The sequence below is a fragment of the Triturus cristatus genome, chromosome 3_1 (genome assembly GCF_964204655.1).
Source record: "Triturus cristatus chromosome 3_1, aTriCri1.1, whole genome shotgun sequence".
NCBI lineage: Eukaryota > Metazoa > Chordata > Amphibia > Caudata > Salamandridae > Triturus > Triturus cristatus.
In genome coordinates, this window is record NC_140583.1 from 77,842,590 (window position 1) to 77,865,039 (window position 22,450).

Consider the following 22,450-nt stretch of genomic DNA (forward strand, 5'->3'; position numbering starts at 1 on the left):
ATCCATGCTGCTGCTTTGACAACACCAGCAGTTGTTGGTGGTGCACGCGGGGATGACCAGCTCTGGCAGGTTATCTCAATAAGTCATTTCGACACAGAACAATGGGGGCTTGGGGTTGAAAAATGACTGGTGACACGTATAATGAGTTTCCCATCAGTTCTTGGGCGCTTTCATCGGCAGGGTTCTTCCTGCAGCCATGTTGGCTCTGTCGGCATCATCAGGGTAGGTTCCTCCATTGGATGTAACTCGCAGATAGTCACCTCCACCAGAAGATGCAGTCACTGTGGTCGTCCATGCGAAGTAAACTGGTGCTTCCCGAGCCTCATTGCCTCAGAAAGAGGCTGGTCATCTTCAGCACTTCTTTGTTCTGAACTCTGTGCTTTGTCTGTGCTGCCCATCCCAACCCATAGGAGGCCTGATCATCGCTGCACGCCCGAGACGGCTTCTCTCTCTCTTTCTCACTCACTCCCTTCCTTCTCCTGGGGATGCAATAAATGTGAATCAGGTATGGAGTAAAACTGGCTGGAATGTAAATTACGCCTGCATAATTTGCATAATTTTGGAAATGACACAATAAGCTTGTTCGATAAAGTTCCCGAAATTACGCCATTACTCCACTTGGCGTGATTGTATGCTGTTCGTAATTTGTGGTAAAAATGTACTGTGAGAGGGAACAACAGAACGTGAGTGGCTGTTGTTTGTGGTGCATTTGTTTAAATGCGTACTCATGCCAAAAATTGTGTGAGGACCCATTATATTCTATAATATAGCTCGAAATGGCACATTTACATTTCATGTAATTGCTTATAATTTTGTTGAAATTTTGCATAATTATGTGAAACCAAATTAACTGAATTTTGCACACCCCTTTTACTCAGAAACATGTGCTTGTCCTAATATGAAATCCAGAACTTGTATTTAAACAGTAACAATATTCATCCAACAGCCAGATGCATAAGCCTGGACATTTCTCGCCAAATAAACACATGTACACCCAGTTGCGGCTGGCACATATAGGGGATGGCGGGGGGATGTAAAAAAACACATAAAAGGAAGAAAACTTACCTTATCCCTGCTGCGTTTCTCCTCCGTCAGGACTCGGGAACCAGGAAGCACCCAGGATCCCCTGACCAATCACAACGCTGCAATGCAACATTGTGATTTAAAAAGCACTTAGGCTCCTCTGACCAATCAGAATGCTGCAATGCATTGCAGCGTTGTGATTGGTCTGAGCATCATTGTTCAGCGCTCAGTCAGGAACAGGGAGCCTGGGCATGCTGTGCACACAGGCTGTAATGTAGTCTGTGTGGAGAGCAGGGAAGGTGCGCATGACTGTTTGCAAGCCCGAGAAGGCCTTAGCTGTGGGCAAAGCACTCCTTCCCTGCCCTATCATCGAAACAGCCCCACCTTTCCCAGCCACAGGAAAAAATAACATGTTAATAACGTTCAATTATTATCATTTAATGTTCCCTTTGTAACACTGCTTAAAAGCAGGGGTCGAGGCTCCTCTTCCTTTGTGGGGGAGGAGCCACAACTGTACAACGCAATGTCCATCTTCATATGTACAGACAAATGCACTGTTCACCAGCCCACAAAGAGTACACACGTGAGTCAGGTATAGTGAAGGAACAGTTTGTGCATGGGAATTCACATAAATAACCATATGTACAAACAAATGCACTGTTCACCAGCCCACAAACAGTACACACATGAGTCAGGTACAGTGAAGGAACAGCTTGTGCATGGGAATTCACATAAATAACCATATGTACAAACAAATGCACTGTCACCAGCCCACAAACAGGACACACATGAGTCAGGTAGAGTGAAGGAACAGCTTGTGCATGGGAATTCACATAAATAACCATATGTACAAACAAATGCACTGTCACCAGTCCACAAACAGTACACACATGAGTCAGGTAGAGTGAAGGAACAGCTTGTGCATGGGAATTCACATAAATAACCATATGTACAAACAAATGCATTGTTCACCAGCCCACAAACAGTACACACATGAGTCAGGTAGAGTGAAGGAACAGCTTGTGCATGGGAATTCACATAAATAACCATATGTACAAACAAATGCACTGTTCACCAGCCCACAAACAGTACACACATGAGTCAGGTAGAGTGAAGGAACAGCTTGTGCATGGGAATTCACATAAATAACCATATGTACAAACAAATGCACTGTTCACCAGTCCACAAACAGTATACACATGAGTCAGGTAGAGTGAAGGAACAGCTTGTGCATGGGAATTCACATAAATAACCATATGTACGAACAAATGCACTGTTCACCAGCCCACAAACAGTACACACATGAGTCAGGTAGAGTGAAGGAACAGCTTGTGCATGGGAATTCACATAAATAACCAAATGTACAAACAAATGCACTGTCACCAGCCCACAAACAGTACACACATGAGTCAGGTACAGTGAAGGAACAGCTTGTGCATGGGAATTCACATAAATAACCATATGTACAAACAAATGCACTGTCACCAGCCCACAAACAGTACACACATGAGTCAGGTAGAGTGAAGGAACAGCTTGTGCATGGGAATTCACATAAATAACCATATGTACAAACAAATGCACTGTCACCAGCCCACAAACAGTACACACATGAGTCACGTAGAGTGAAGGAACAGCTTGTGCATGGGAATTCACATAAATAACCATATGTACAAACAAATGCACTGTTCACCAGCCCACAAACAGTACACACATGAGTCAGGTAGAGTGAAGGAACAGCTTGTGCATGGGAATTCACATAAATAACCATATGTACAAACAAATGCACTGTTCACCAGCCCACAAACAGTACACACATGAGTCAGGTACAGTGAAGGAACAGCTTGTGCATGGGAATTCACATAAATAACCATATGTACAAACAAATGCACTGTTCACCAGCCCACAAACAGTACACACATGAGTCAGGTACAGTGAAGGAACAGCTTGTGCATGGGAATTCACATAAATAACCATATGTACAAACAAATGCACTGTTCACCAGTCCACAAACAGTATACACATGAGTCAGGTAGAGTGAAGGAACAGCTTGTGCATGGGAATTCACATAAATAACCATATGTACGAACAAATGCACTGTTCACCAGCCCACAAACAGTACACACATGAGTCAGGTAGAGTGAAGGAACAGCTTGTGCATGGGAATTCACATAAATAACCATATGTACAAACAAATGCACTGTTCACCAGCCCACAAACAGTACACACATGAGTCAGGTACAGTGAAGGAACAGCTTGTGCATGGGAATTCACATAAATAACCATATGTACATACAAATGCCCTGTCACCAGCCCACAAACAGTACACACATGAGTCAGGTAGAGTGAAGGAACAGCTTGTGCATGGGAATTCACGTAAATAACCATATGTAAAAACAAATGCACTGTTCACCAGCCCACAAACAGTACACACATGAGTCAGGTGGAGTGAAGGAACAGCTTGTGCATGGGAATTCACATAAATAACCATATGTACAAACAAATGCACTGATCACCAGCCCACAAACAGTACACACATGAGTCAGGTAGAGTGAAGGAACAGCTTGTGCATGGGAATTCACATAAATAACCATATGTACAAACAAATGCACTGTTCACCAGCCCACAAACAGTACACACATGAGTCAGGTAGAGTGAAGGAACAGCTTGTGCATGGGAATTCACATAAATAACCATATGTACAAACAAATGCACTGCCACCAGCCCACAAACAGTACACACATGAGTCAGGTACAGTGAAGGAACAGCTTGTGCATGGGAATTCACATAAATAACCATATGTACAAACAAATGCACTGTCACCAGCCCACAAACAGGACACACATGAGTCAGGTAGAGTGAAGGAACAGCTTGTGCATGGGAATTCACATAAATAACCATATGTACAAACAAATGCACTGTTCACCAGCCCACAAACAGTACACACATGAGTCAGGTAGAGTGAAGGAACAGCTTGTGCATGGGAATTCACATAAATAACCATATGTACAAACAAATGCACTGTTCACCAGCCCACAAACAGTACACACATGAGTCAGGTAGAGTGAAGGAACAGCTTGTGCATGGGAATTCACATAAATAACCATATGTACAAACAAATGCACTACCACCAGCCCACAAACAGTACACACATGAGTCAGGTACAGTGAAGGAACAGCTTGTGCATGGGAATTCACATAAATAACCATATGTACAAACAAATGCACTGTTCACCAGTCCACAAACAGTATACACATGAGTCAGGTAGAGTGAAGGAACAGCTTGTGCATGGGAATTCACATAAATAACCATATGTACGAACAAATGCACTGTTCACCAGCCCACAAACAGTACACACATGAGTCAGGTAGAGTGAAGGAACAGCTTGTGCATGGGAATTCACATAAATAACCATATGTACAAACAAATGCACTGTTCACCAGTCCACAAACAGTACACACATGAGTCAGGTAGAGTGAAGGAACAGCTTGTGCATGGGAATTCACATAAATAACCATATGTACAAACAAATGCACTGTTCACCAGCCCACAAACAGTACACACATGAGTCAGGTAGAGTGAAGGAACAGCTTGTGCATGGGAATTCACATAAATAACCAAATGTACAAACAAATGCACTGTCACCAGCCCACAAACAGTACACACATGAGTCAGGTACAGTGAAGGAACAGCTTGTGCATGGGAATTCACATAAATAACCATATGTACAAACAAATGCACTGTCACCAGCCCACAAACAGTACACACATGAGTCAGGTAGAGTGAAGGAACAGCTTGTGCATGGGAATTCACATAAATAACCATATGTACAAACAAATGCACTGTCACCAGCCCACAAACAGTACACACATGAGTCACGTAGAGTGAAGGAACAGCTTGTGCATGGGAATTCACATAAATAACCATATGTACAAACAAATGCACTGTTCACCAGCCCACAAACAGTACACACATGAGTCAGGTAGAGTGAAGGAACAGCTTGTGCATGGGAATTCACATAAATAACCATATGTACAAACAAATGCACTGTTCACCAGCCCACAAACAGTACACACATGAGTCAGGTAGAGTGAAGGAACAGCTTGTGCATGGGAATTCACATAAATAACCATATGTACGAACAAATGCACTGTTCACCAGCCCACAAACAGTACACACATGAGTCAGGTAGAGTGAAGGAACAGCTTGTGCATGGGAATTCACATAAATAACCATATGTACAAACAAATGCACTGTTCACCAGCCCACAAACAGTACACACATGAGTCAGGTAGAGTGAAGGAACAGCTTGTGCATGGGAATTCACATAAATAACCATATGTACAAACAAATGCACTGTTCACCAGCCCACAAACAGTACACACATGAGTCAGGTACAGTGAAGGAACAGCTTGTGCATGGGAATTCACATAAATAACCATATGTACAAACAAATGCACTGTTCACCAGCCCACAAACAGTACACACATGAGTCAGGTACAGTGAAGGAACAGCTTGTGCATGGGAATTCACATAAATAACCATATGTACATACAAATGCCCTGTCACCAGCCCACAAACAGTACACACATGAGTCAGGTAGAGTGAAGGAACAGCTTGTGCATGGGAATTCACGTAAATAACCATATGTAAAAACAAATGCACTGTTCACCAGCCCACAAACAGTACACACATGAGTCAGGTGGAGTGAAGGAACAGCTTGTGCATGGGAATTCACATAAATAACCATATGTACAAACAAATGCACTGATCACCAGCCCACAAACAGTACACACATGAGTCAGGTAGAGTGAAGGAACAGCTTGTGCATGGGAATTCACATAAATAACCATATGTACAAACAAATGCACTGTTCACCAGCCCACAAACAGTACACACATGAGTCAGGTAGAGTGAAGGAACAGCTTGTGCATGGGAATTCACATAAATAACCATATGTACAAACAAATGCACTACCACCAGCCCACAAACAGTACACACATGAGTCAGGTACAGTGAAGGAACAGCTTGTGCATGGGAATTCACATAAATAACCATATGTACAAACAAATGCACTGTCAACAGCCCACAAACAGTACACACATGAGTCAGGTAGAGTGAAGGAACAGCTTGTGCATGGGAATTCACATAAATAACCATATGTACAAACAAATGCACTGTCACCAGCCCACAAACAGTACACACATGAGTCACGTAGAGTGAAGGAACAGCTTGTGCATGGGAATTCACATAAATAACCATATGTACAAACAAATGCACTGTTCACCAGCCCACAAACAGTACACACATGAGTCAGGTAGAGTGAAGGAACAGCTTGTGCATGGGAATTCACATAAATAACCATATGTACAAACAAATGCACTGTTCACCAGCCCACAAACAGTACACACATGAGTCAGGTAGAGTGAAGGAACAGCTTGTGCATGGGAATTCACATAAATAACCATATGTACAAACAAATGCACTGTTCACCAGCCCACAAACAGTACACACATGAGTCAGGTAGAGTGAAGGAACAGCTTGTGCATGGGAATTCACATAAATAACCATATGTACAAACAAATGCACTGTTCACCAGTCCACAAACAGTATACACATGAGTCAGGTAGAGTGAAGGAACAGCTTGTGCATGGGAATTCACATAAATAACCATATGTACAAACAAATGCACTGTTCACCAGCCCACAAACAGTACACACATGAGTCAGGTAGAGTGAAGGAACAGCTTGTGCATGGGAATTCACATAAATAACCATATGTACAAACAAATGCACTGTTCACCAGCCCACAAACAGTACACACATGAGTCAGGTAGAGTGAAGGAACAGCTTGTGCATGGGAATTCACATAAATAACCATATGTACGAACAAATGCACTGTTCACCAGCCCACAAACAGTACACACATGAGTCAGGTAGAGTGAAGGAACAGCTTGTGCATGGGAATTCACATAAATAACCATATGTACAAACAAATGCACTGTTCACCAGCCCACAAACAGTACACACATGAGTCAGGTAGAGTGAAGGAACAGCTTGTGCATGGGAATTCACATAAATAACCATATGTACAAACAAATGCACTGATCACCAGCCCACAAACAGTACACACATGAGTCAGGTAGAGTGAAGGAACAGCTTGTGCATGGGAATTCACATAAATAACCATATGTACAAACAAATGCACTGTCACCAGCCCACAAACAGTACACACATGAGTCAGGTAGAGTGAAGGAACAGCTTGTGCATGGGAATTCACGTAAGTAACCATATGTACAAACAAATGCACTGTTCACCAGCCCACAAAGAGTACACACGTGAGTCAGGTATAGTGAAGGAACAGTTTGTGCATGGGAATTCACATAAATAACCATATGTACAAACAAATGCACTGTTCACCAGCCCACAAACAGTACACACATGAGTCAGGTAGAGTGAAGGAACAGCTTGTGCATGGGAATTCACGTAAATAACCATATGTACAAACAAATGCACTGTTCACCAGTCCACAAACAGTACACACATGAGTCAGGTAGAGTGAAGGAACAGCTTGTGCATGGGAATTCACGTAAATAACCATATGTACAAACAAATGCACTGTCACCAGCCCACAAACAGTACACACATGAGTCAGGTAGAGTGAAGGAACAGCTTGTGCATGGGAATTCACATAAATAACCATATGTACAAACAAATGCACTGCCACCAGCCCACAAACAGTACACACATGAGTCAGGTAGAGTGAAGGAACAGCTTGTGCATGGGAATTCACATAAATAACCATATGTACAAACAAATGCACTGATCACCAGCCCACAAACAGTACACACATGAGTCAGGTACAGTGAAGGAACAGCTTGTGCATGGGAATTCACATAAATAACCATATGTACAAACAAATGCACTGATCACCAGCCCACAAACAGTACACACATGAGTCAGGTAGAGTGAAGGAACAGCTTGTGCATGGGAATTCACATAAATAACCATATGTACAAACAAATGCACTGCCACCAGCCCACAAACAGTACACACATGAGTCAGGTAGAGTGAAGGAACAGCTTGTGCATGGGAATTCACATAAATAACCATATGTACAAACAAATGCACTGTCACCAGCCCACAAACAGTACACACATGAGTCAGGTACAGTGAAGGAACAGCTTGTGCATGGGAATTCACATAAATAACCATATGTACAAACAAATGCACTGTTCACCAGCCCACAAACAGTACACACATGAGTCAGGTAGAGTGAAGGAACAGCTTGTGCATGGGAATTCACATAAATAACCAAATGTACAAACAAATGCACTGTCACCAGCCCACAAACAGTACACACATGAGTCAGGTACAGTGAAGGAACAGCTTGTGCATGGGAATTCACATAAATAACCATATGTACAAACAAATGCACTGTCACCAGCCCACAAACAGGACACACATGAGTCAGGTAGAGTGAAGGAACAGCTTGTGCATGGGAATTCACATAAATAACCATATGTACAAACAAATGCACTGTCACCAGCCCACAAACAGGACACACATGAGTCAGGTAGAGTGAAGGAACAGCTTGTGCATGGGAATTCACATAAATAACCATATGTACAAACAAATGCACTGTTCACCAGCCCACAAACAGTACACACATGAGTCAGGTAGAGTGAAGGAACAGCTTGTGCATGGGAATTCACATAAATAACCAAATGTACAAACAAATGCACTGTCACCAGCCCACAAACAGTACACACATGAGTCAGGTACAGTGAAGGAACAGCTTGTGCATGGGAATTCACATAAATAACCATATGTACAAACAAATGCACTGTCACCAGCCCACAAACAGTACACACATGAGTCAGGTAGAGTGAAGGAACAGCTTGTGCATGGGAATTCACATAAATAACCATATGTACAAACAAATGCACTGTCACCAGCCCACAAAGAGTACACACATGAGTCAGGTACAGTGAAGGAACAGCTTGTGCATGGGAATTCACATAAATAACCATATGTACAAACAAATGCACTGTTCACCAGCCCACAAACAGTACACACATGAGTCAGGTAGAGTGAAGGAACAGCTTGTGCATGGGAATTCACATAAATAACCATATGTACAAACAAATGCACTGTTCACCAGCCCACAAACAGTACACACATGAGTCAGGTAGAGTGAAGGAACAGCTTGTGCATGGGAATTCACATAAATAACCAAATGTACAAACAAATGCACTGTCACCAGCCCACAAACAGTACACACATGAGTCAGGTAGAGTGAAGGAACAGCTTGTGCATGGGAATTCACATAAATAACCATATGTACGAACAAATGCACTGTTCACCAGCCCACAAACAGTACACACATGAGTCAGGTAGAGTGAAGGAACAGCTTGTGCATGGGAATTCACATAAATAACCATATGTACAAACAAATGCACTGTTCACCAGCCCACAAACAGTACACACATGAGTCAGGTAGAGTGAAGGAACAGCTTGTGCATGGGAATTCACATAAATAACCATATGTACAAACAAATGCACTGTTCACCAGCCCACAAACAGTACACACATGACTCAGGTAGAGTGAAGGAACAGCTTGTGCATGGGAATTCACATAAATAACCATATGTACAAACAAATGCACTGTTCACCAGTCCACAAACAGTACACATGAGTCAGGTAGAGTGAAGGAACAGCTTGTGCATGGGAATTCACATAAATAACCATATGTACAAACAAATGCACTGTTCACCAGTCCACAAACAGTACACACATGAGTCAGGTAGAGTGAAGGAACAGCTTGTGCATGGGAATTCACATAAATAACCATATGTACAAAAAAATGCACTGTTCACCAGTCCACAAACAGTACACACATGAGTCTGGTAGAGTGAAGGAACAGCTTGTGCATGGGAATTCACATAAATAACCATATGTACAAACAAATGCACTGTCACCAGCCCACAAACAGTACACACATGAGTCAGGTAGAGTGAAGGAACAGCTTGTGCATGGGAATTCACATAAATAACCATATGTACAAACAAATGCACTGTTCACCAGCCCACAAACAGTACACACATGAGTCAGGTAGAGTGAAGGAACAGCTTGTGCATGGGAATTCACATAAATAACCAAATGGAACCCATGTTGAATGAGCACAGAGGGATAAGAACATACACAATCCAACAAATGGTCCACTGTACCGCACACACATATACAAATATCCGTAGGAACTAAATGCACTGCGTAACTTCTCTTCCCCTGCCATCTCCTCTCTCTGCTGAATACAACATCCCTCTACCTTTTATCGAAATGGCACTAACACCAGTGCAAGATTCGGGCACTTGTGCAAGGGCACTACCCACAATACCAACTCATGGAAAACGGAAAAAACATCTACATCGACTATGCACAACGAACGTAGAACAAGCTTATACCCAGTGGAAGCTGGTACTTTTAGCAGGGAGGGAGGTGGACGGGACACAAACACACTGACTCAAACCCATTTATTCACACATGCGTGCGTACACACCCACACACACATATATTCACGACCCTCACTCCCAAATATTCATGCACACATGCACCAAATATTTTTAAAAAATCAGAACTGCACAGCTGTGCCTCAGAGGCTCCAGGAGGGTTGGGGCAGCCTTCCCTTGTTGGCTGACGAGGGATGGCAATAGTCCCTCTCGTCACAGAGTGGGATTGAGTCAGAGAGAGTTGCTGACCCCATCCCACTCTGTGAATAGGTGCCAGTGAATGACACTCGGCCCTGGGCACTTCAGGGCTTAGAAAAGAGGCACCAGTGACACTCTACTTCATCACGAGTAGGAGGGCCTCAAGGCGCTTTGCCCAGCTGAAGAGGTCAAGCCCACAGGAGCTGAGACAGCTTCAGTCCTGCAAAGTGCCGCTCAGGCAGCCAGGAGCGTGCACATCTAGCGCATATCTAGTTCCTGGCAGCTTGACCTGAAAATAAAAATTACCTGTCAGGCTGACCTTTGCTCAGGTTGACAGACACTCTTCGTTTTGGGCAAAAGGTGTGGGGGCACGGCCCCTTCTGCCCATTAGGACTGGCCTTAGCTGTTTTTGCCTTGTCAATATTCAAACTGAACCATATGCATATACCTCCAAGACGGGGGGTAAGGACCAGCCATCCACTGTTCCACCAAATTAACAATCATGAGGCACTGGCTATAATCTGCTGTCACTTCTGCCTCTCACTTCATGCAACGCGGTCACAGCACATTCAGGCATTTGCATCAAAATGTGACATCATGTGTCATGATCCACCCATCTGCACTGGCTGCATAAAGAGCCACAGAACCTTCACACACATATACAAGAACACTCATGACACACATAATCCAGCATCCAAAGAGATGCTCATACTGATCACGCACACAGGCCATCACATGCTCCAGGCTACAACACACACTAAAGGCAACATGAATATATACATGCCAGCAGGCGCTCCGTGGTGTAAACTGGCATGCATGCAGCTGCTTTACAATGGCCTAAAACACAAACCTACAGAGTTGTTACATGTACTCACTACAGACGTGGTCAACTTCACTCACCTACTCATGCACACGCAATGACCTGCACCCATGTTTTGAATCCATATTAACATGAGTGTACATCTGTCCTGTAAATAAATAGGTGATACTAATGAAGTCTTATTCATAATCTGATATAATCCTGTTATGAAAAAAGAACAAGTGAAAATAAAAACAATGTTAAAAAAAAACAGTAGTGGTTATTCCCAGTGTCAATTAATGGTTTAAAAAAGAGCTTAAAAACTCAGCAAATTCAAACGTTAATGGTTCCGATATCACACAAATTTAGCAATAGTTTATCTAAAAAGTACATACATCACATTACTGGATCCCCATCAAACAAAGCACCATTTAAAGTCAAACATGATTAAAAAAAAAAAGCAGACTCATCGCTTGGCAAAAAGAATTATCAGGTGTGCCAACTTCCTGTGAAGCATGCGCAGGAGAGTAAAGGTGAAATGATCTGTGATAAAAGGGAATAATATCTACACATTACAACACAACATCAGTAAATAACACACACAATCTAACAAACGATTGTGTATCCAGAGTGAAAATATCACCCATCCACTAAAGATTTCTGAAGGAAATGTCTATGCTTTTTTATCACTTTTTGTTAACTCTCCTTTAACAGAATATGTTAGTGAATTTTCAGGGTTTGTAGGTGACACACAAAGTGTTCTTGACAAAGCAAATAACCATTGCACACATGTCTGGCATCAGCCCCCATACCAATTTTGGTGGCACTGAACCAGCTGCACAGCTGACGGTAGGGTCTCACCAGCACAATGCCCTGTATGAAAATGTCTGTGTGTCGGAATAAATAACAGGTATTCAAGACCTTTGGACGCCTCCCACCTGGCGGCTAAGATCTGGACCCCCCCCCACCACCCTCACCTCATACCCTCAGCATCGCTCCAGCAGTTCAGGAAGGACTTTAAGACCTGGATGTTCAACCAATAGGAGAACAGGCAGCAAGCTCTCCCAGCGCCTCCGTACCCTCACTGGTGATGCAGCCACGCTCTACAAATCCTGATTGAGTGAGTGATTGATTGATTTGGACACACACATGGGTCCCAGGGCATGAACCTTCTGCCACCGTGTGTTTGCCAATGCCCTTTGGCAGGTGTCGTGATCCCTGGAATAGGCTCTGTACAGGTCCTGCTGCCATCAAAGTGCTGGTGCCAGGCCTCTGACCATGCACAAGGAGCACAGGGTTCAAGGTCTGTCCGAGAGGTCCCGCTACCACTGAGTCTGTTGTGCACGGTCATCCTGTGCACGGGGCTCTATGCACGGGACCTGAGTGGTGCAAGACTGAGGTACGGTCTGCCGAGCGGTCCATCAGTGGGGCATTTGAAGGATTTGTTACGTTTGATTTGGAATCATAGCATCGTATTAACTGTTTTTTTTGCTGTGAGTTTCTTTTCCCTCCCACAGAAAAGTTGAAGTGTTTGTGCCACCTGAACACATTTTTCTCTCAACGTTCTGTTTTTTTGCAGCGCTATTTATGTAAATCTATATAACGTTTCCGAACAGGAGGGTCAGTGGGAAGCGGTGACATTTGGATGCAGGAAAGAGCGCGCGTGCCATGGCGGGAACTCCTGATATAACCCCGTCCCCTGACCATCTGACAGTTATCGATTTCCTCGTTGCTTTTAGCTAATTGGCGCAGCCAGGTTTTTAGGGGCTCCGGCTGGAAGCAGCACAGGATGTGGAATTCTTTTTAGCAGCCTCCTGTGATTGCTTTCAGCAAATTAGGAATTATTCGCTGTGTTTGCTGTCTGGAGAAACAGCACTAGAGCAGCCGGGATAACTCGAGTCCCGAGCTCTTGCGGTGTCAGGATGTCATCTTCCTCACAGTGGGGCGCCCTTCAACGGTGTGAATGGGTCTGTCATTGCTGAATCTCTTTGAGAGATTTAGGGTGTATAGTTAGGACTGCCTTCATTTACATCACATTTTACTAAGTGCTTGGACTCATGAACTTTGAAAGTGGCTGCTCTGCATTGCACGAAAGCATGATGCTTAGTAGTGAACACGTGCAAGCATGAATGGGCGCTTAGTAGTGAACAGGGGCAAGCATGAATGGGTGATTTGCAGTGAACATGTGCAAGCATGAATGGGCGCTTAGTAGTGAACACGTGCAAGCATGAATGGGCGCTTAGTAGTGAACACGTGCAAGCATGAATGGGCGCTTAGTAGTGAACACGTGCAAGCATGAATGGGCGCTTAGTAGTGAACACGTGAAAGCATGAATGGGCGCTTAGTACTGAACACGTGAAAGCATGAATGGGCACTTAGTAGTGAACAGGGGCAAGCATGAATGGGTGATTTGTAGTGAACATGTGCAAGCATGAGTGGGTAGTTTGCAGTGAAATGTCCATACATGGAACGGTGCTTAGTAGTGACCAGATGCATGCTTGAATGGGTGCTTAATAGTGAACATGTGCAAACATGTATTGGTGCTTAGTAGTGAAAATGTGCAGACATGAATGAGTGGTTTGCAGTGAACGCATGCATGCATGAATAGGTGCTTAGTAGTGAACATTTTCAGACATGAATGGGTGGTTTGCAGTGACGCATGCATGCACGAAAAGTTGGTTAGTAGTGAACATGTGCTATTCATGAATGGGTGGTTTGCAGTGAACGGATGCATGCTTGAATGGGTGCTTTCTAGTCAACATGAGCAACCATGAATGCGTGATTAGCCGTGAATGTGTGCATGCATGAAAGGACGCCTAGTAGTGATCATGTGCAGGCATGAATGGGTGATTTGAAGTGAACATGCGCATTTATGAATGGGTGCTTAGTTGTGAAGCATAAATGGATGGTTTGCAGTGGTTTGCAGTGAACAGATGCATGCCTGAATAGGTGCTTTATAGTGAACATGTTCAAGCAAGCATGAATGGGTCGTTTGCAGTGATTGGATGCATGCTAAGATGGATGCTTAGTAGTGTATATGTGCAAATTTGAATGGGTGATTTACAGTGAACAGGTGCAAGCATGAATGGGTGCTTAGTAGCGAACATGTGCAAGCATGAATTGGTGATTTGCAGTGAATGTGTGCATGCATGAATGGTTGCCTAGTAGTGAACAGGTGCAAGCATGAATGGGTGCTTAGCAGTGTAATACAAGCTCACATCACTTGTTTAACACAAGCTCACATCACTTGTGTAATACAAGCTCACATCACTTGTGTAACACAAGCTCACATCACATGTGTAATACAAGCTTACAACACTTGTGTAACACAAGCTCACACCACTTGTGTAACACAAGCTCACATCACTTGTGTAACACAAGCTCACATCACTTGTGTAATACAAGCCTACAACACTTGTGTAACACAAGCTCACATCACTTGTGTAATACAAGCTTACAACACGTGTGTAATACATGCTCACATCACTTGTGTAACACAAGCTCACATCACTTGTGTAATACAAGCTCACATCACTTGTGTAACACAAGCTCACATCACTTGTGTAATGCAAGCTCTCATCACTTGTGTAATGCAAGCTCACATCACTTGTGTAATGCAAGCTCACATCACTTGTGTAACGCAAGCTCACATCACTTGTGTAATACAAGCTCACATCACTTGTGTAACATAAGCTCACATCACTTGTGTGATGCAGGTGTCACCTGCTCTGGTTGAGGTCTGCACATACTTACGCCTTCCTCTCCGTCTGTATTACATTGGCTGCTTGTGTTTTCTTCTGCCGCTTGGCAGTGCCATCTGTCTAGCATTAACTGCTTGCTGTAAATTGCAGTCTACGCTTCATTCTCATTGGTCAGTTTGGTGTTCTGGTATTCTAGCTCCACCGTCAAGAAACTACAACTATGGTAACACAAGAGTGGAACCTCAGGTCCCTCTGTGTTCTTCCATAAAAAGATTGACGTGACTCCTGATGCAGCTCACTTAGGTGCAAGAAAAGAGAGGGCACTGGGCAAACACTCAGTGAGGCTTCCACGGTCCACCGTGTGTGACGACAGTCTTTTGTTTCTATCTATACATCTGATTCAGCACTTCCGTCCTCCAGAGCCATATTCTTGACTCAGTCATCGGTGCCCTCCACACCTGCAGCTCCGCTTGTGCCCCCCCCGCCACTCCTTGTCTCCCACTCTTGCCAGTTCTGCTTCCATCATGGTGCTTGGGGTCTCCACCGCACTGGTTTCAGCCAGTGTCCGCCCCCCACCCCACTCCTAACTGGGGCTTGGTCCTTCCCATTCATGAAAATTACTATTGCCTTCTGCCACATTTACCAGGTGAGGGAATAAGTATGTCCACAGCTCGCACTGCCCTCCACCCTTGATGAGAGGGCTTTCTTCACTTTAACCATATATTAAATGATTCCATAACATGATTTGTTTATGTTATTATATCTTTCTTTCTTTCTTTCTTTCTTTTTTCTTTCTTTCTTCCTTTCTTTCTTTCTTGCTTTCTTTCTGTGACATATTTAACCATGCAAACCATTCCATATCAGGCTTCATTTATTGATTGATTTGTTATATATTTATTCATGTCTTTCTTTCTTTCTTTATTTATTTTTCTTCCTTCCTTTCTTCCTGTTTCTTTCTTGTATGAACCGCCACATTTCAAGAAGCTTTCTGAATATAAAATATATTAAAGCTGGAAGAGGTAGTGCGGGGTGGGGGCAGGAGGTGAAGGGGAACGCTCCACAACTAAGCCGCTAGTACTCAATAGCTCGGTCCCAAGCGTGGGTTCTCCAGAACTGGCACACCCTCAGTAGGGGGTCCTCGGGTTTGTGCTGGAAGGACTGAGTATAACTTGGCTGAACTCACCTAATGTTACTTCAGTCATCGACTGTGGTCTCCGAGGGAAGGGCGAACACTTGGGAAACACATCTTGGTCACCCTCCTCACCACCCACCTACCTGCCAGGGCCTTCTCTCAGCCCCTAAGGGCCAGCGAATGGGCACCCCTTGCCCTGGTGCCAACCCTGCCACATAAACACGTTCTGTCAACACCAAAAATACAATGAGCCTCAGTGTGGGAAGACGAGCGAGCGCAGAGGCTGCCAGACCTGGGGGTCAAAAGATAACTTTTTTTCATTGAAATGTCTCATGAGTGCTTCATTTTATGACACATCGTTTGATACGGTGTAAATTAGGTCCTATAGAGGGGGAGTACTTTAACCTACCTTATGAGGGAGTGTAATAAAGGGCATTGTTTTATCGATCCTTTGCTCTGTACAGAACTCTTGGAAGTTTACCCTATCTTTTCCTGTATAGATCTAGTTGTTATTTTTCCCTTATTTAACCGGAATTCCGGATCCCATGTGGACAACATCGCGCCTTGCACTTTAGGGGATCAGGCTTGTTAGGGGGGCTAGTCGTGCCAAATGTATGGATTGGATAGGCTTTAAGAAGTTTTGCTTTGTTTTATCGGTTTTAATCAGATTGCTGTTTTTATATTGTGATGGTTTTAAATAACTTGATACAATACCAGTGTATTTATCCTGCATGGAGAAATATATTTGTGCCAGATTCTGCGGTTTAATGTAGGTATTATTTTTTTCTAGGGGGCTGTATGCTGTGCTGGAGAGACGCCTTGTAGTCACTACGGAGACCTGTGGAAGCAGAGGAGCAGCGCAGAGGGCGCGGGGAGGGGCAGCCCCACCGAATGCGAGGTGAGCCCCACCATGCCACAGTCCTCTAGCGCCATCCATGCCCGGGCCGCTGCTCAGCAGAGTGGTCTGCTCTGAAGAGTTTCCTGAACCCCAGGGGATTCATTTCTGCTCTGTGTTTGGGGTTCATGCCCTAAAGGCTGTGGTTCTGGAACCGCATGTTTGATAGGATGCAAGGTGGCTGATGCCATATTCTGTCCTTTGTTCCACACTGCCTTATGCATGCTACATTCTTGACTCCTCTGAAATTCAGTGGGGAGATATCCGCAACATTCACTTCTATGCATTTCTTCTATATTAGTGCTTTATTTGAGCCGGTGGTTTCCGGTGCTCGGCACCGGCACTGAATTGCCGGAACTTGCACTTATGGCTGTTGCCACATGGTGGCGCTGTTTGTGTAATTTAAAGATGAGCCGAAAAAGTTGTTTACCAGTTCAATGTACATTAAAAACAACTAATGCCTGCCACCAAAGCCATTCTTAAAGATGTGGTGGTCTCAAATACTTTGAATTGTCACATTTTTAGCAGTGTGATGGTTAGTAGTTGTGTAAGTACAGTGGCAATGGGTGATGCAAACTGTGGGGGCCTCCTGACGAGGGCTCCGGCACTTGTTTATTTAGAAAGTAAGTACTGTTCTATATGCAAATCTGCATTTTTCCACAAAGTATTTAGAATCTAGACGGCTGGCTTTGTTTGAAGCTGTACAGTACAGCCGCTTGTTCCTCTACATACTCAGTGTGTCATTGACATATGACAAGGTTTCCACTCATCACAGCGCTTTCTTCTTCGCTCAGTCCCTTCTTGGCTCTTTGGCGCTCTGCACTCTTCTGCCCCTGGTTCACTCTCCTCTCTGCATAATACAGATTCTCGGTCTGCACATTGCACGGCACAGCCGTTACATAGATGGGCTGCATTCTTGGGGTAATAAGAGCTAACAGAGTCTGGTAAGATGGCTCAGTGAGCTAATGTGCTCTTCTGTCCCCCGAGGTAAACCCTGTTTTCTAGAGGGTTAGTACCACACAAGTCATGACTGTATCCTGGTACAGCCAGCTCAGCCTTCAGCTGGCGCGGCTCCTCCGTTATGGCGGGCAAGCAGCGCCCCACTGAAAAATACAATGAGAATAAAACCATTTTGTTATCATTTCATTATTATTACTGCCAGCCCAGGTTAGGGTGGGGCCACCCTGCCGAGCGTCACACTTTAGGGAGGAGTGTTGGGCACTCGTAAGTGCACTTGTCGGTTTGACCGGCCGTCTAAGGCCGGCCGAACAGACATGCGCACTCACGTTTCTCTCACCCAGCTGTGTTGCAATAGCTGAGCCGGAGAAAAGTCCCAGGCTGCCTGTCCCTGTCCCCGTCAAGTCAGCTTGCTCAGGCCAATCACAGTGCTGCGCTTATGCTTGAGAGCAGCGCCGTGATTGGCCACTGGGAACCTGTGCAGCGTGACCAGGGGCGGGAGAGGAGCACCGAGACGGCGGTGCAGGGGCGGGAGAGGAGCACCGAGACGGCGGTTCAGGGGCAGAAGTTTTTTTTAATTTTCTCCTCACCACTGACCACCCCCGAGCATTCGCGTTGCCGCACCATCCCAAAATTGGAGCAGCCGCCACTGCTTTCTAATCTTTCGAGGTGAGTAAATTAAGTGCTGATAAACCCAGTTGTAGCAACACCTGGGGCCTCATTTATGAGAAGTGACGCATTGCTGCGTAAAAGCAGCGATGCGTCACTTCTCAGTGCGGCCTCCTTGCGACTTGATGGATGCGTCATATTTACTATATGATGCATCATGTCGCAAGGAGTTACAGATACGTCAGAATTTCTGACGTATCTGTAGGCGCAAAAGTGACGCATTGCTGGAGTGTGTCACAAAAGTGACGCAACTCCAGCAATGCCCCATGTGAAAGGGCCTGCGTCAGTCTTACGCCTGCTGTGAGGCAGGCATAAGATATTGACGCGTTTGCACCCTAGAAGTGGCGCAGTGAAATCTCATAGATTTCACTGCGTCACTTCTACGAGGCTTACTTATGTGGGAACGCCCACCCTGCATACATTATACCTGGCGCAGGTATAATGTAGCGCAGGGGTTTGCAAAGTGACGCATCTGCTTAGATAAGTCACTTTGTAAATAGTGCGCAACAGGAGGCATGTTTTATGCCACCGATGCGTCACAAAAAGTGACGCAACGGAAGCGCAAAACTGTCGCAAGGCCTCATAAATAAGGCCCCTGGCATTTACAGTGCTTAGAAACGGCAAAACCTGTGTATGAAACACTTTTGAAAATTGGGCTATTGCACTGTGCAAAATTAATTAAGGGGCCTAATTTCCTTACATACTTTACGGTGAGTTAAATGTAATTAGAAGATGAGAATATTGGGGGCTCAATGAAGACAGTGAAGTGACTCAGGGCTAACAGTGGCTGGTAGAAGCCTTCTGCTCCAACATCTCAATGGTTGTCCTTCTCTTGGTCTCTTTTCAGTTCAGAGCATTAAACCCTCAGCGGGGGAGAATGGTCTAACAGCCTTCTGCCTCGGGCTATATCGGTTGTTAAAGGCCCTCTCCCTCTCTGTGGACCAAGGCCACAGGTGTAGCCCTCAGAAGCGGGCTATGAGGTTACAATATTTACTCCAAAGAAACGTTCCTTCATTTGTTTTTATTGTGGAATATTTATCTCTTTTCCAGCTCACACCATCTTATCGTTTCATCAGTTAAAAGGAGGCGTGAACCCGATCACCCAGTTTCGCATATAGCGCTTTATGCTGGATGAAGCGCTGGTTATTGTTGCTTCCAGTTTTGGAAGATGGAGTAAGTCACATAAGCGCCCTGGTGAAGAGATTCTGCACTGAGGCACAGCGAGTGTGAAAAAGTGAAGCTGATTTTTTGTGCATCTACACGACAATCTGTCACAAAAGAAATGTGCACCAACTGGTTGACATTTTGCACCAGTGCGACAAGGCAGATATTAGTTTAAGACTGGTGCCTACCTCTTCGGCACCAGTTTAACACTGCATTGCACTGCTGTCATTGACGTGCTCAGTTGCACTGCACGTTAGGCTGCAGTGCAGGGATTTGTCCAGGATCACACAGCATGCATTCTAGGGGGTTCTACAGCAGGTAGGGATTGCAGTGAATTGTGGGCCGTGAGCCTTACCAGCTTCAGTTTGTGAGGAGGAAGCGTTGCACGAGGCACGCCCTTGGAAACGTGGCCAGCCCATGACTGTTGTGGCATTTGCCTGTGTGATACGTCCTTTAGCCATTATAGTGTCACTGCCCACCCGCTGGCAGGATCTACGACAGAAATGGGCACGCAGGCTTGCCCTGGCACTGCTGTGAGCGCGGAGACGGACGGATGCTGCCGTGACCCGGGGAGGTCATGGCACCCGGCCTGAGTGTGGCCGGGCTTTTTAAGGCCGGTGCGGGAGTGGGGGTGAGGGGGGGTTGTTAGGGGGTGGGGGGGTGGGCGCCCAGACGAACCTTTTCCTTTGTGGCGATTGGAGGATCTCAGCGCGGACATGTCTTTTAGCGTAAGGCCGGGACTGCTCTGATCCCCAGTTGGCCCTGGACCCGGCCCGTGCTGTGTCTGCAGCCTGTCACGTGCAGCAGAGACAGTGTGTGGTGCAGCGCCTGCACGTGCCACAGAGTTACATTTAATAGGTGTGATCCTCGTCAGGGGGCGACCCTCAGCAATCTCAGAATTGTATGCAACACTCGGGGTCATTGTGGCATTAATCAGAACAAGGAAGGGACCTCGCAGAACCTTGGCAGACTCCAGTGGGAGTAACACCTGCAGGCATCCAGGTATTACATGTAATAAAGCGGGACTGTTCAGAAGAGCAGGTGGCCTGTGACCTGTAACAGAAGCAGCATTTGGGGCAATATTCAGATACATTGTGGCATTAAATTAGGATAGGGGGGGAACTGCGCAGATGTGAAGGTGGCTTGTGATCCCAAACGCTCCCAAACGCCACCTCCGATCAGCCAACCACGCCCTCGCCGCCGTCCCCCGCATCCGCAGAGCAACTACAGGAGGAAGGTCCTTCTCCTACCTGGCCGCCAAGACCTGGAACTCCCTCCCGTCCGACCTGCGCCTGACCCAAGACCACCTCTCCTTCAGGAAGAAGCTGAAGACCTGGCTGTTCGAGCAGTAGCGGCACCCCCCCCCCCCCCAGCGCCTTGAGACCCTACGGGTATGTAGCGCGCTTTACAAGTGTCACTGATTGATTGATCCTCGACAGAAGAACCACGGTTGGGTGATACCCGCAGGCATTCTTGTGTACTGTTCGGGACGAATGGCCATAGCGGCCTCAGCAGCACCCTAGCAGCATCCTCTTCACAGCGATGTATTACCCAGACTTATTCCGGAATTGTGTAAAGCAGGTTTGGGGGCCTGTGCTCACCTGACTGGCGGGGTAAAGTATTTTTGGGAACACTCGCTGGTCTTAAACATAGCAAGGAATAGGCCTGTTGAAAACACATTTTGTGCTCAACACGAGAGTAATATATTTCATTTACCCTCAAAAATAGCTCCATGTTACACGAGCTAAGGACGGTCCCCTGGGGCGCCGCGTGTCACCGCGGATTAATGGTTTACAATTTCACCTTTTGTCGGCTGGAGATTGTGCGCAAAATGGGTTTTTGTGGAGAGATACATTCCCTCGCTTACTGCCTGCTCGTTTTCTCAGGGCCTCCCTCTATCTGTCTTTCTCCTTTTTGATATCTGTTTGCTGTCTCTTTTCAGTCGTTATCATCTTGAATTATTGCTCTTTTACTTTTTTGTCTCTGTCTTTGGTGTTGCGTTTTTATTTGTACTCATTTTTATCAGAAGATACTTTTCTACACTACAACTATACATTTCTTTTCGTTTTTGTGACCCTGCAGTTGTAATCCTCATTTTATGATGCCCATATTTACTTTATCTTTATGTGTTGTCTCGTCCTTTTTATACCTTCCTTTTTGTTCCATTTTCTGAAAATCCCGGGCACTCATCTCGATCTGAAATAGGGAGTTTGTCAGCGTATTTTTAAGTCCTTAACAGCACCTGTCTTCTGGTAACATGCTTAACAACATACACTCTACAAGTGACGTATTTACACTATAAGAAGCATACAACTCCATGTGATGTTGTGTTAAAAATATTATAAAGTCACAACTTCTGGCTTTCAGTACATTACATTAGTATTTAGATTGCATTACACTACAGTGC

General features: G+C 45.1%; 1 protein-coding gene across 2 annotated transcripts in view; it reads left to right on the forward strand.

Annotated features, from left to right (window-relative positions):
- LRRC4C (leucine rich repeat containing 4C) overlaps window positions 1-22,450 on the forward strand; it is a 1,197,586-nt gene that overhangs the window by 1,088,929 nt on the left and 86,207 nt on the right. For both annotated transcript variants that reach the window (XM_085643468.1, XM_085643467.1), the window contains one exon: window positions 17,149-17,256. The gene's annotated coding sequence lies outside the window, so the exon portion shown is untranslated. The remainder of the gene's footprint in view (window positions 1-17,148; window positions 17,257-22,450) is intronic.